This window comes from Pan troglodytes, chromosome 23 (assembly GCF_028858775.2).
Source record: "Pan troglodytes isolate AG18354 chromosome 23, NHGRI_mPanTro3-v2.0_pri, whole genome shotgun sequence".
NCBI lineage: Eukaryota > Metazoa > Chordata > Mammalia > Primates > Hominidae > Pan > Pan troglodytes.
In genome coordinates, this window is record NC_086016.1 from 37,088,513 (window position 1) to 37,103,568 (window position 15,056).

Sequence of the window (15,056 nt, forward strand, 5' to 3'; positions counted from 1 at the left end):
GCTCCAGCTTTGCATGCTTTGGATAAACCACTCCAGGGGAAGAAAGCTTCTTTCCCAACAGTGCCAGCAAGAACTTCAATGCTATGGTCATTGTCCAGACTTGAGTCACAATTTCTGCATAGATCCACTGTGACCAGGAACTGGGGTACTGTCACACTCCTACTAAACCACATGGCCTGAAAGTGGCAATTCGTCAAAGAAAAGTCAAGGCGCAATTTCCAGAAGAGGTAGGAAATACCAGGCAGGTAAAAACATGTGTCTATGTCCTTAAGAATCATCTGAAGTGTGGGGATTAGGACAAGCAAGAGTATATCAAGCAAAGACTTGTGGTAGGCGGAGCATGAAGAATTTTAGAAAAAAAATAATTTCTTTTTGGTTAGGAAGAGCAAGAAAAAGGTGGTGAGAAATGGGGAATTAAAGAGAAGACAAAATTTGGGGGCCTTGTCAAGAATGTTTAGAAGTTCGAATATAATACTAATAAATAGCAAAGGGAAGCCTTTGAAGTATTCAAAGCTGGAAATTTAAATGGTTAACTTTTGGTTTTGAAGAGATCCCATCAACTGTCCTATTTAGAATGGATCAGACAGAAATAAGACTGAAATCGACCGCCTGTTTGGTCGTCACAATTTTGTGATGTTTGGTGTCACAATTGTCTATAAGAGAAAGATGATGGAGACCTATGAAGGTAACAGTGGGGATGAACAAAGTAAAATTATTTGGGAGACAATTTGTAGAACACAATTTGAGAATGCTCTAGGAAGATTAGGGTTTATCAATAGCTCTCAAAGCCTTACCCAGAAGATCTCAAGCTCTCTGTCACTTCTATGCTCTTCCTCCATAGGTTATAAGAAGTTCTAGTAGGAAGACAATGCTGTACCTGCTGCTTCCTTTCTCCTCTCCTTCCCTAACCTCATACAGGGCAGATCCAGACAAGCATTCCCAGAAGTAGGTCCCTGCTCTGAAACCTATATGTAGAGGAGAGGTTTAAAAATGTTTAGATAGCAAAGGTAAGTGAAGAGAGCCCATGCTGGCACCACCAAGGGCAAGTATATTGCCCTAGAGTCAAACAGAGCCAGGTTTTATTCCTGCCTCTGCCACTTATTAGCTGTGTGCCCTTGAGCAAGTTACTTAACCTCTCTGAACCTTAGCTTCCCCATTTGAAAAATGAGTATATCACATTAGCTCACAGAGTGCTTATGAAATTTAAATGGCTTTGTGCATCTGAAGGCTGGGAACAGTGCCTGGCTCACACAGTGAACTCAAAGGAGATTGGTTCCATTTTTCTCCCAATCTTTCTTCCTTAGATGCCTAAGGACGTATTCCCACCTATTTTCCTTTTCGACAGCAATCCTTCATCATGCCCCAGTTTTGTGATATAATTTTTAAAAATTAAATGCAAATAGTCAAGAGTCATCTAATTCATTACTTTCAGCTTCAATGACAATTACTAACTGTGCCAAGCCTCTGGCAGGACACTGGCAGCTGTTGGGCAGCTTCAGAGTATTGATTAGGCTCTCCTGGGCCACAGGTTCATATGTTTAGGCTAATAAAAAGGAAATAGCACTTATCAAATAGAAGGTTACACATATCCCTTTAACCACTGGGACATTTGTGAGACCCCTAGACATTAGAAAGTTCCTAATGAGTTCCTAGCAACAAGCTGCTCCCCTTATCTCAGCCCCAACCCCCGCCTCAATTACACTCATACACTATACACACCTGGTGCTAATCATCCCCACTAGAGCTGGTGATTAGAAAGTACGGAGGGAATAAGGAAAGGATACCTGAAAACCCATGAGTGTGAGTGAGACCTGTGACTTACTTTTAACCAATAGAATGTAGCTAAGGCAATGGGATATACATGATTACATATAAGTGATTATGTGACTATGTTACATTAAATTGTAGTGCCCCTCTTGGTGGAGTCTCTCACTCTGTTGCTGATTTTGAGAGAGCAAACAGCCATATTAGGGAATGCTTTGTAGCAAGTAACTACAGGCAGCTTCCAGTTGCTGAAGATAGCGTTCACTAACAACCTTCAAGAAACCGGAATCCCCAGTCCTATAGCTCAATGAACTGACTTCTACCAAGAACTGTGAGTTTGGAAGTAGTTATTTCCCCAATCAAGCATCCAGATGAGAACCCAGCCCTAGCCATTACCTTAATGATAACCTTGCAAAGTACCCACCTAAGCCATGTCCACACTTCAAACCCATAGAAATGGTGAGATAATAAATGCAAGTTGTTTTAAGCCACACGATTATAATAATATTATTACATAGCAGTGGATAACTGATATACATGGTAAATTCTAGAGGAATTAATTAATGAGGAAATGAAGAAAAATTTTAATCAGAAAAGGGGCAGACCAAGACAGTTTGATTCAACACACATGTATCTATCGAGGTTCTATGTAGGCAGAATACTAGCTGATTGATTGTGCTAAGGGCTGATGGAATGGTTTATTAATCAGGGTAGGCCACTGCTATAAGGAACAACCCCAAATCCTTCATGAGGATTCACATCAGAACCCAATGCCTGTCATAGTGAAATAAGAAGAGAACTTAGCTCTACTCCATGCAGTCATTCAGGAACCCAGCCTCCTGCCATCCTGTGGCTTCCCCATCCCCTAGCCTCAGAGTTTTCCACTGGAACCTCTGCATCCAGCTTGTAGACAGGGGGAGAAACAGAACATAGAGAACCATATGGGTGGTTTTTTAGTAAGGAGTAAAGCCAGAAAGTAGACAAGTCACTTCTGTCCTCATCAACTCAGGCACATGGTTTCTCCTGACTACAGGAAATGCAGAGAATTATAGCCTCACTCATGCCCAAAGAAAAAGGAAAGAGTCTGGTAAACCCATCCTAGTCTATGCTCTGGAAAAGGAATAATACTTTTTTTGAGACAAAGTCTCACTCAATCTGTCACCCATGCTGGAGTGCAGTGGCACAATCTCAGCTCACAGCCCACTGCTACCTCTGCCACCCAAGTTCAAGTGATTCTCCTGCCTCAGCCTCCTGAGTAGCTGGGATTACAGGCTACCAAGAACTGTGAGTATGGAAGTAATTATTTCCCCAATCAAGCATCCAGATGAGAACCCAGCCCTAGCACCACCCAGCTAATTTTTATAGTTTTAGTAGAGACAGGGTTTCACCATTTTGACCAGGCTGGTCTCAAACTCCTGACCTCAAGTGATCTTCCCACCTTGGTCTCCCAAAGTGCTGGGATTACAGGCATGAGCCACTGCACCCAGCCAGGAATAGTAAATGTTCAAGAATAATTCAAGCACAACCTTGACCTTAAGTAATTCACAATGTACTAAGGAAAGCAGGCAAGTAGCAACAAACGATAATACATGACACAATATGAAATATTCTTAAGAGAGAGAGAAAAGTTGGGGAGAAGGACAGAGAGAAGAAACTTGATGTCATAGAAACTATGACCCAGGTTTCTTCACTTACATTCTCTGAGCTTATGTTTTCTCACATTTAAATTTGAGAAAATAACTGAATCTCTCAGTGCCTCAGTTTCCTCACCTACTAAATGAGAATAATAGTGCTTCTCTCAAAAGTTGGCTGTGGAGATGAGGTAATCCATGCAGATAAAATGCTTAGCACAGCATCCAACCCAAAGCAAGACTGTATATTAGCTGTTATTATTTATTATTATCATTATCATTATTATAAATTCAGGGGACCCAAAATGATTTGGGAGTGCTTCATAAAGTATAAAGAGTTTTTCTACATGTAGCAGATAGTTTTTATATTACCCCCAAGTGCTTCTGCTGCTCAGAATAACGGGAGATTGATTCTGGCCCTAGGAAATGTGGATAGGCTTCCAAGAGGAGGCAGCATTTAATCCAGACTTGGAAATGTCAGAACTGTCTTCATTCCACAGATGGGCTGCTGCCTGACAAGCTGGACAATGGTTGGCCTCTTCATTCTGGAGAGTTACAGACTGAGAGGGGAAGAAATGAAATCCACGGAATTCAGGGCTGGCTGCAAGGTGACCATGAGCACATTCACCAGCTCCTGATTAGAGGCAGATGTCACCACCACCCCCGTCTTTTCATGGCTTGGATGATTTAAAAAAGAAATTTAAAAAGAAGCACCAGGTGATGCAGCAGGTAATAAACTTATGGAACTCATTTCCCCAGGAGGCTACTGAGGTGAAAATTTTAGACCATTTCCCAAAAAGCTTAGTTAAATTCATGAGTGATTGATTCCTAATGGATTATCAAAGCCTGTTAGGAAGGAAATCCTTAAACTTTAAGGTTGAAGTCTTGGAAAACAGGTGTGCTCTCTGATGAAACTTCTCTCTGCACCTCCGTCACAGACAAAATATTAGGCTGCATGTATCTCTCTGAGTTGACTCACTGTGACAATTCAGTTAGAGAGTCACTGCAAGGAAATGCCTGAAATAGCACTTGTGACCAGAGAGGGCCAGTACAGGGCACCTGCACCATCACTCTTCCTGACAGATTCGTGGCAGACATCACTAGTCCATCCCAGCACCATTTCCCATGGAGCCCCATGATAGCTCCAGTCTCTTTCCCAGCATAGAAACAACTTGGCCATCCCTGATAGACCCCACACCTTTACTCAGGATGAAATGAGGCCCAAGGAGTGGAAGTCGTTGGTCCAAGATGTTTGCTCCAGGGTTATCCCTTTAAAATCTCTAGACAGGCAGGCAGGCTAGTGTGGGAGGCAAATAAAATCTGGTGTCCAGTCTCATGTCCATGCCTCTATCTCTTGTGATTCAAAGATGTACAGTCCTACAGGTCTTTCCCTCCTTTCATATTAATAAACCTGCTGTTCACTTTATATAACAGATGTCTGGACTTAGAGAATAATACACATGAGTCAGGAAGAAGAGGAGTAGAAAGAGGAAGAAGAGGGAGGAAGAGGTGAAAGAGAAGGAGAGAATCATGTTTGCACTGCATTTGACATTTATAAACACCTTTATATCAATCATTATTATATTTAATTCTATCTTCCCAGCTTCACAAAGAAAGAAAAACAAATGAGGCTCAAGGAGGCAAAGTGACTTGCCTAAGCTCTCACATCTCCTCCGAGGCAAAGCTAAAGTTCAAATCAGGCCTCTGTACTATGCTGAGCTCGTTTTTCACTCCCACGAACGAGGATTCATTTGGAAGTAAAGCTTTCCTCTAGGTGTCAAAAGCACCTGTCTTGCACATGGATTGAAAGGGCAAATCTCCTAGATCAAACGCTGTTTCCCAATAGCACGACCGATTCCTCTAGATCATGCTGTTTTGTCCCTGGCTCTCCTGCTGCCCAGAGAATGAAGACATATCTGTTGACACATTAGCAGAGAATGTCATACTATGACAGCTGTGGCTAGCATTTGGGTACCAGATGTCCACTATCTCCCAGGCCAGATCTCTGTCCCTCTCTAATGGGGATATCAGTGCTACTAGAAATTACATAATTAACAAACTACCTATTACTGACTCTCTGAACAAATATTTATTGAGTGTTTACTATGTTCTGGACCCGGGCCAGGCCCTGGGGGACAAAGGCAGGACAGTTCATGGAGCTTACATTAGAAGTAGTAGTAGTAGTAGTAGTAGCAGAATGGAGGATAAATAATGAACATGTTTATAAGTAAGTGAAGAAAATAACATCAGAAGTGATACATGCGATACAGAGTCACCGCAGGATTAAGTAGGGCATGCCTGCTTTGTACAAGGCTCTTTGAGGAGGTGACATTAAGCCGAGACTTTAAGGATGAAGAGGAGTCATTCATGTAAAGAGAAGACAGAAGAGTATCCCAAACTGTTAAGTACAAAGGCTCAGAGGCCACAGAGCTTGCGTTCAAGGAGTAGAAGGCCAGCAGGAAGCTAAAGCAAGATGAGAAAACCAAAGCCCTGGGAGTTGGAGCAATTTGACTACGATCTCACAGGCATTTTTGATGATGTAAGTTAGACATCCCCAAATGGATTGTGATATTATAAACAGTTTCCCCAGGTCTTTGTCAGAAAGCTGCTCCTCTGCAGCTCAATATTCACCTCTTCTCCCTGCTCAGTCCCCTCTTGGCATTCTAATTTTCCCAGAGTAATTTCACAGTAATTCCCAGGCAATTGACTGCAGTGTCACCAGCCAGAGACAATGAACTGAGCTGAGGTGGGCTACAAGGAAGGAGAGGACATGCTCTCTGGGCAAGAGAGTTCCTTTCTGCTCGCAAAGGACCTTCTCCAGCAGGAAGAACAGCAAAAGCAGGGGAAATAGCACATTAAATGACAGGATCAACTAGGCAGGTGGCTGGTTTGTTTTTCCAAGAGCATAAGCTAATCTCGAGAACTGGGTCTGGGGGCTGGGGGTGGGAGCAATCCTCTGGGTTCTCTTCATTCCACTTCTGCAAACTACTTCCTATGCAATTATTTTATCCCTTGCTCTGGGTTTATTTCTAACCTGTAGAAAAGCTCTTGTATCCAGTAGGCACCTAATAACCATCAGCAGAATGAATGAACAGGTTATGCACGGTAAGACAAGGATGCAAAGGTGTATAAACGTGTATTAGAGTGCTACAAAGAAACAGAACATACATATATATATATATATATATATATATGGAGAGAGAGAGAGAGAGAGAGAGAGATTTAGTATGAGGAATTGGCTCACATGATTATGGAAGTTAAGTCCCATGAGCTGCCATGTGCAAGCTGGAGACCCAGGAAAGCCAGTGGTATAATTCCAGACCAAGTACAAAGGCTTGAGTACCATGGGAACCAGTGATGTAAATCCCAGTCCAAGGGCAGAAAAGGACCTATGTCTCAACTCAGAAGGCAGGAAGCAGAAGGGGTGAATTCCTCCTTCCCCTGCCTTTTTGTTCTATCCAGGTCCTCAGTGGTTGTATGATGCCCACCAACAAGGGAAGGGCAATCTATTTTACTGAGTTCACCAATTCAAATGCTAATCTCATCCAGAAACACCCTCACAAACACACCCAGAAATAATACTTAATCTGGGCACCCTTGATGGAATCAAGTTGACACATAAAATTAACCATCTCAAAGCCCATTCATTCATTATTCGTTATCAATAAGCACTATATGCCTGCTATATGTATGGCACTGTGCCGGACATGAAATAGGCGAAGCTAAAAGATGGAAAAGGTATTCATTCATTGACTCATTCAATTATGCAACCTATGTTGGGTACATGGACTAATGTTCTACAGCATTTTGTAGTTACATGGCTTCATTTTATCGTTGCCATTTAATAGCACAGTCCTTGGAGTCAATCCTGAGTTCAAATCAGGTCTGACCATCTGGACAACCTTGGGCAAGTTACTTAACCTCTCAGTTTCACTATCAGAAAAATGGGAATAATAATACATTTCTTCCTGTGTTATTATAAGTCTTCAAGCAATAACATGAAAGGCGCGTAGCAGAGATCTTCACACATGGTAAGTGCTCAATAAATGGTAGCTAGTCTCATTATTATAATGTATGTTATTTTTTATCCTCCTGTCAATACTTTGAAGATGGTATTTTTTCCTCATTTTACAGGGCTGAACATCATAGAAAGTTACATGGCCAAATATCTCAAGGAACCAGAACTAAGCTGAAGCCTTTGCCATCCATGGCAATGATATCTCTAAACTCAGGCCTTCTGATCCAAATAAAGCATTTGAGAGGCTTATTAGACACCATAGTAGCAAGCTTCACAATTGAGGCTCACTTTATAGGTGGAGTCACTGAGGCCAGAAAGGTTGAGCAAATTGTCCAAGGTCAACAGTCTTGGTGGAGCTGGGAATCAAATCAAAGTTTTTTGGGTTTTGAGGTTCTTACTATGTGACAGACAAGATGCTCAACTCCAAAGATGTTCAATTAAATATGGCCCAGGCCCTACCCTTGAGAACACTCAATCTAGGGAGGTGTGGGCAATTAGAATGGAGATGTATCTTTCTGAGAAGAAAGATTCTTCAAGAATTTGACTGCAGTCTTCACATGTATGTGAAGCACTGTCCTTTGAAAGGCAAAGTAAAAGGTAGCAACATTGACTTTGGGTCAGGCAAACCCAGGTTCAATTTCCACCTGTTTCACTCTCAAGCCTTGTGACCGTGGGCAAGTCATTTAACTTGATGGGCATTTAACTTGCTGAGCAAACCTCAGTTTGTTCATCTCTAAAATGGACACGATAACAACACTTACCTCCATATGCTGCCCACAGCCCATCAGGAATGGGCTCCATCTTTAGTTCTGCCCCTTCCCCCAGGATTTAAGTCTAAGTATAGCAGAGACTCCAGGGATCTTGTTCATTGTACTATGTCTGGCACACAGCACAGGCACTATGTGGATGGAGGAGGGTGACCACAGAGAGGCATCCCAGGCAGAGGGGAAAGCATGATAAAAATCATGAAGGTGTAAAACAAAGGGGTGTATTCAGAAAACTGGAAATAATGAGTAGGTATGGCTGCACCTACGAAGGAGTATGGCAGAGGGAGTGGGCAGGGATGTTGGCAATGAAGGGGAAGGTGGGAACCTGTGGGCTGTGATGCAGACCTGCACTTTACCCCCAGGTTCCTTACCTTGAGTTCTGTGTCGAGTCTGTTCATCCCTGTATTTCTCACGAGCAGGCTGGGCCAGACACTGTGAATTGTCTACCCAAAGACTATTTATAACCAATTCCTCCTTGTCTTTCTCTATTTCAAAGGTTGAGAAGGGTAAAATAACCTATTTCCCACCTGCCTGGCGAGCCGTACACACAGCTGTGGCCAGCGAGATGTAGCAGAAGGCCCAGGGAATGTTTTTCCTTCTAGAAAAAGTCGTGTGTGTGTGTGTGTTTATGCTGTGTGTCCGTGTGTGCATGAATGTATGTATGTTGCCCTTTTCTCCTTGGTGCTGCTTGTCCCTTACCCCTTCTTTCCTACTGGAAGACTCCTAGGGATGCAACAGCCATGGTGCAAGTAACTATGAGGTGACAAGCATAAGAGTACAGGCCTACGTGGTAAGAAAGGCAAAGAAGCACTTGGTCTATTTGACAAATAATCCTTTATGTGTTTAAGCCACTATGGAGGTGTTTTTCTATTACATGTAGCCAAAAGCAATCCTGGTTCATGCAAGGACTTCCTAGCCACCCTATCCGGGTAGCCCTACTTGGACAGATCTTTGCTGATTCCTCTTATCCTTGGACCAATCTTCTGTATGTTTCCAACTGGGCTCATCAAGATGCAACCCCTGCCCCCATAAGGTTTAGACTTGAAGTCCTTCCACATCATGATCCTGGTTTCGTGACCAAGACATTTATTTCCTTTCATTATCAAGGTGAGATGTAAGACAGAAATGACTTACCGACTGATGCGCGGCCTCTGTTGTGTGGCTTTGTCTCACGCTGTTTGGGCTCCCAGCTTCCTGACTGCTCCGTCTGCCACGCTGAAAACACTGCCACTCCCAGGATACCAGGCTTAGAAGAAGGCTTTCAGGGAATTGTGCTGGAGCAAGAGCAAATCTCAATATGTTTATCCTTATGTTTTTTCTTTTCTGCATTGCCTAGAGGATAATTAGGATTATGATAATCACTTTACTGTATGTTTTTTTTAACTTCTACAATAAGCTCTTTGGAACCAAAGGGAAGAGCCCAGAGGGAAGATGGACATGGAGCTTATGCCGTAAGGACAGACCAGAAACAGAAGGCAGAGAGTCAGGCAGCCCTGTCACCAGGGAAACCAGAGGAGGGTTTGTGGTGTCAGCAAAAACTGACAAAGACTTGGAAATGAACAAAACCAAGCACTGGGCATCCTTTCCCTGGAGTTCGGTGTATTATCCCATGGATCTCCAGGGATTACCTACTCTTACCAGGATGAGTACCTTTGGCCGACTTCAATCAGCTGGGTTATTTTACAGCTCTCTATGGTTAGAAGTTATAGAGAGCTCATAGTAATGCAAATGATTCTTGTCCATAGCAATGAAAATGAATTTTATTGGGAAAAATATAATCCCAATCATTACATTTTATTGCCCAAGAGCAGTGGATCTCAAAGTGTCACCTGGGTACATCAGATTGCCTGAGACACTTTCGAGGAGCCTGTTAAGTGAAACTATTTTCATAATAATAGTAAGGCACTATTTGCCTTTTTCACTCTCATTTTCTCATGAGTGTACGGCGACGTCTTCCAGAGACTACATGACTTGCGATACTTTTAGTATTGCTCTGACAGCAAATGGAATTTGCACTTGTGTGTTCTTGTGTTTTAAAAATGTCTCAGTTTTAACTTCTAAAACAGCAAATATTGGGCGGGCATGGTGGCTCATGCCTGTAATCCCAGAACTTTGGGAGGCCGAGGCGGGTAGATCACTTGAGGCCAGGAGTTCGAGACCAGCCTGGCCAACATGGCAAAACCCTGTCTCTACTAAAAATGCAAAAAAAAAAAAAAAAAAAATAGCCAGTCATGGTGGCACATGCCTGTAATCCCAGTTACTCAGGAGGCTGAGGCATAAGAATTGCTTGAACCCAGAAGGTGAAGGTTGCAGTGAGCCGAGATCGCACCATGGTGCTCAAGCCTGGGTGACATAGACTCTGTCTCAAAATAAATAAATAATTTTAAAAACAGCAAATATTGATAGATATAACGCACATAAACAAAAGCTCTTTGAGAAATCCTCAATAATTTCTAAGACTGTAACAATAAGCCAAAACCAAAAAGTTTGAGAACTGCAGCCCTGTAGAATATGAACTAATTTAACTAATTTTGCATCTATCAGCAAATTTATTTCAGCATCCCTGATTGGTGTGTGTGTGTGCATGTAGGTGTGTGTGTGCATGTGTGTGTGTTCTCCTTGAAACTGTTTTAATGTCTTACTGATCCTTTATTAACTGAGTTAAATAAAATCTTATTTATTTTATATCTGAACGTCATGTTTTCAACTTTTTGAAAAATGATGCTCAAATGCTAGGCTTGGAGTAGAAGAAGGAGATGTGAGTTGTGGCCACGAAGAAGACCAAAGAACCAAGACCATGTGGAGGGCACCCAGGCAGCCTGGGATGGGTCTCATATGCTCTTTGTGCCCAACAGCACGGAGCCACGTAGGAGTCCGGTCAATACCCCAGACTATGCCTCATGGTTCAAGCAAGGACAGCACTTGAATGAAGTCCTGCCTAGCAGCCCAGGTCCCCCATGGACTATCCAGCAGGAGGACTCCAGCCACACCCAGAGGCTTTGCTAAGCCTATCCAGATTTTCTGACATGGAAATCCCACTTTTCAATGGCCCTGTGTTTTAGTAAGCCCCTTCAAAACAAAAGACAAAGCTCTTGACACCCAGAGCAGGTGTAGAAGGGAAAGTCTTGCTCCCAGTCCTAGAGTAAAACTGGGCAATATCACACCATCCAACTACATGGCCCAATCCCCAGAAAAGGCAAGAGACCTGCCCAAAATAGCACAGACTCTTGAAGGAGGAGACAGGAGCAAAATGCAGGCACCTGTCTCCCAGCCCAGGGCTCTTGCTCCTGCTTTCTACTGTCTCATTATGCCGACAAATCTACTAACACGTGCACTCAATTTTCCTAGGAGTCAATACCTTTGTCAAGGCTACCAGAGCTCCCAAGAGGAGACAGGATGTGGATTTTGTAAGCTCCATCACTGGCTCTTCTCTCTTTGAGCAGTCCTTATCCTCACTGAGCCTCAGTTTCCTCACTTGATTGTGAAGATGGTAAGAGGAATAAAACAAACTAGCCAGGCGTTGAACCCACAGGAGTTGCTGAGCAAACATTTGCTGACTCAGAATCCTTTTCTCTTTAAATTAATTCCTGCCTATTGCTCTCCAGCCTGAATCCAAGTGCTGGCCAATGGAGAGGTACCAGCAGTGCAAGGAGAGCGGGTGGGAGCCAGGAAGATAAAGAAGGAGCGGCCGGGCTGGATGGAAATCACTCCTGGTCAAATGGAGTCATGTGGTATGGAAAACTTTTAAAGGAATCCCTTAAAATGTATGTTTGTGTGTGTGTGTGTGTGTGTGTGTGAGAGAGAGAGAGAGAGAGAATGTGTGACACCCCCTTAGTGTAGCAGATATAATATTATAAATGTGTGAGTATTCCTGTAGTCCTCTCCCCTCAGATGCTAAAAGCGGGGGATTCTTGCCTGCAATCTCAGCCTACATCGCTCCTTTGCTGGGGAGAATTTAGGATAATGGGTGAGACAGAGAGAATTTAAGGACTCCTGAGAGGCTACAATAATCTAGATAAAGGGTTGGCAAACTATGGCCGTGGGCCAAATACAGCCCTTGACCTGAGCTAAGAATGGTATTTAGATTTTTACTTTTAATTTAATTTTATTTTATTTTTTTGAGACACAGATTTGCTCTATCGCCCAGGCTGGAGTGCAGTGCCGCAATCTCGGCTCACTGCAACCTCCACCTCCCAGGTTCAAGCAATTCTCCTGCCTCAGCCTCTCAAGTAGCTTGGATTACAGGCACCTGCCATCACGCCCGGCTAATTTTTGTATTTTTAGTAGAGACAGGGTTTCACCATGTTGGCCAGGCTGGTCTCGAACTCCTGACCTCAAGTGATCTGCCTACCTCAGCCTCCCAAAGTGCTGGGATTACAGGTGTGAGCCACTGCACCTGGCAGGTATTTAGATTTTTCAATTGTTGAAACAAAATCAAAACAAAGTACTGTTTCATGGCATGAAAATTATATAAATTTCAAATTTCAGTGTACACAAATAAAGTTTTAATGGAACATGGCCACGTTCGCTAATTTAAATATTGTCTGTGGCTGCTTTGAGGCTACAGTGGCAGAGGTGAGTAGTTGCTACAGAGACCATGTGGCCTGCAAAACCTAAAATGTTTACTCACTGGTCCTTTAAGGAAGAAGTTTGCCAACCTGATCTACACAATAAGCCGAGAGAGAGGAAACAGAATGCAGGCAGAGTGTCAGGAAGAATGTGAAAGAGGGAGGTGGGAGTTAAGGGGAGGCAAAGATATCTGGGGGTGAGTGAAGAAGCCACCATCTCCATGAAAATACTGAGAGAGAGAAGCAGCATTAGAGAAAGAGAGAGAGGATCTCCAGGATGTTTCTATATTTTAAGAATACACCAGCCAGACACAGTGGCTCACACCTGTAATCCCAGCACTTTGGGAGGCTGAGGCAGGCACATCACTTGAGTCCAGGAGTTTGAGTCTGGGCAACATGGCAAAACCCTGTCTCTAAAAAAATACAAAAAAAAAAAAAATTAGCCAGGCATGGTGGCACGCACCTGTAGTCCCAGCTACTCAGGAGGCTGAGGAGGGAGGATGGCTGTAGTTTCAAAGGCAGAGGTTGCATTGAGCCCAGATCGTACCATTGTACTCTAGGCTGGGTGACAGAGTGATCTTGTCTCAAAAAAAAAAAAAAAAAAAAAGTTGGTAAAGTTTTGTTGATATGGATAGAAACATCTGTCATAAAAATCAGAAAACATATATGAGAGTAATGTATGTCACCAAATTCAAGACAGTAATTCCCTCTGGGAGAAAAGGAGAAAAGGGAGATAAAGCTGTATCTGTCATATATTGAGTCTTTCAAATTAAAATATTATATATTTTAAGAAAATAAGCTGTTAAGAAATGAAAGAAGAAAAGGTTAATTAGTGATACAGATGAAACAACAAGAAGTGATTTTTTTTTTTTTTTTTTGTCATAGTCCCTGATGTCCAGGACTAGGGAAGTAAAAGTCCAAGTGAACTTCTTGGTCCTAGGCTCCTCTACACTATTTTTTGTTGTGGTTGTGGTAGTGGTGGTTGTTAGGCTATGTACTATATTTTGCAGCGAATCTAAGACATACATCTTTTTCACATTTTAACAACTCTGAAATAGGGCTGCATTTTACAATGGGTGGTACAAGATAACTAAATTGGCAGAGTTTTTTCCTTCCTTGGTGCTACAAAAAAATAATGATTTGGCCGGGCACGGTGGCTCATGCCTGTAATCCCAGCACTTTGGGAGGCCAAGGCAGGTGAATCACGAGGTCAGGAGATTGAGACTATCCTGGCCAACATGGTGAAACCCCATCTCTACTAAAAATATAAAAATTAGCTTGGTGTGGTGGTGCACACCTGTAGTCCCAGCTACTCAGGAGGCTGAGGCAGGAGAATCGCTTGAACTTGGGAGGTGGATGTTGCAGTGAGCCGAGATTGGGCCACTGCACTCCAGCCTGGCGACAGAACGAGACTCCATCTCAAAAAAAAAAAAAAAAAGTGATTCATTTTATAATCAGTAGTATATTAAATCTTCTTTCAAAGGGATAAATAAATAAAGATTCTGTTCTTCAGCATTCCATTGAGAGACCAGGTGAGAAATGAAGCACTGTTGGTTTCCTTTTGGAAAGGCGGGCTTTTTTGAGTGAGACACTGTATTGAGACAGGGCCACAGGCAGCCCCAGGATTTACCTGTTTAATTACCTTATGGGAGGAGGAGAAGAGGAGAGTTTGAGTCATATACTGTTGTTTGAGATTATCTCTTCCTAGAAAACAAAGAGAGTAAAAGTCATACTAAGTTGCTTTGATTTAGAAGATGTGATGAATCGGAGAAAGCTCTGTGCTGGTCAGCAGAACCCAACCTGGGAAAAATATCTGTCCTAATTCCTAAGTGTTATTAAACTTTGTCTCCCAGAGTAAAATAAAGTACAGAGTCAATAGTAATTAAGCCTTCTTTCCTCTGAGTGGGTCTTAGAAGTAAGGGATTCTATAAGAAACAAGTCCCTACTTCCTGATACAACCATCCCGTGGGAGAGAAAGCAGAGAAAGCAAACTGTGCTCTGTTGAATAGAACTGGGAGCAGAGGAGGGTGAGGGTTTGGGAAGGCTTGAGCTGTAGTCAGAGGTCATGGCTGCAGAAGGATACACAAAATCCATCCTGTTCAGATGAAACTCTGAGAATCAGCTCCTTCATCCTTGCTACCATGTAGGAGCCTTGGAGCAGAACTTAAAAGAATGAGACATGATCCTCAAGAAGCTATGAATATGACATCTGTCATCAGCCACACCCATCCCAAGAAGAACAAGGTTCAAACCCTGAAAGTCTTCTCTGATGCCAGAAATGAAATACTGAGGGGGCAGGCAGCCTTTG

The 15,056-nt window shown here is 42.8% G+C and overlaps 1 long non-coding RNA gene across 8 annotated transcripts in view; it reads right to left on the reverse strand.

Annotated features, from left to right (window-relative positions):
• LOC104003756 (uncharacterized) overlaps window positions 1-14,468 on the reverse strand; it is a 248,053-nt gene extending 233,585 nt beyond the window's left edge. The window contains exons 1-2 of one of the 8 annotated variants that reach the window (XR_008541791.1): window positions 14,391-14,468; window positions 9,315-9,512 (exon numbers count right to left, since the gene is read on the reverse strand). This is a non-coding gene — a long non-coding RNA (uncharacterized LOC104003756). Of the gene's footprint in view, window positions 1-9,314; window positions 9,936-14,390 lie in introns of those variants that run through there. The other 7 variants (XR_008541787.2, XR_008541790.1, XR_008541789.2 and 4 more) reach the window with 7 other exon arrangements.
• Window positions 14,469-15,056: the final 588 nt, after the last annotated feature.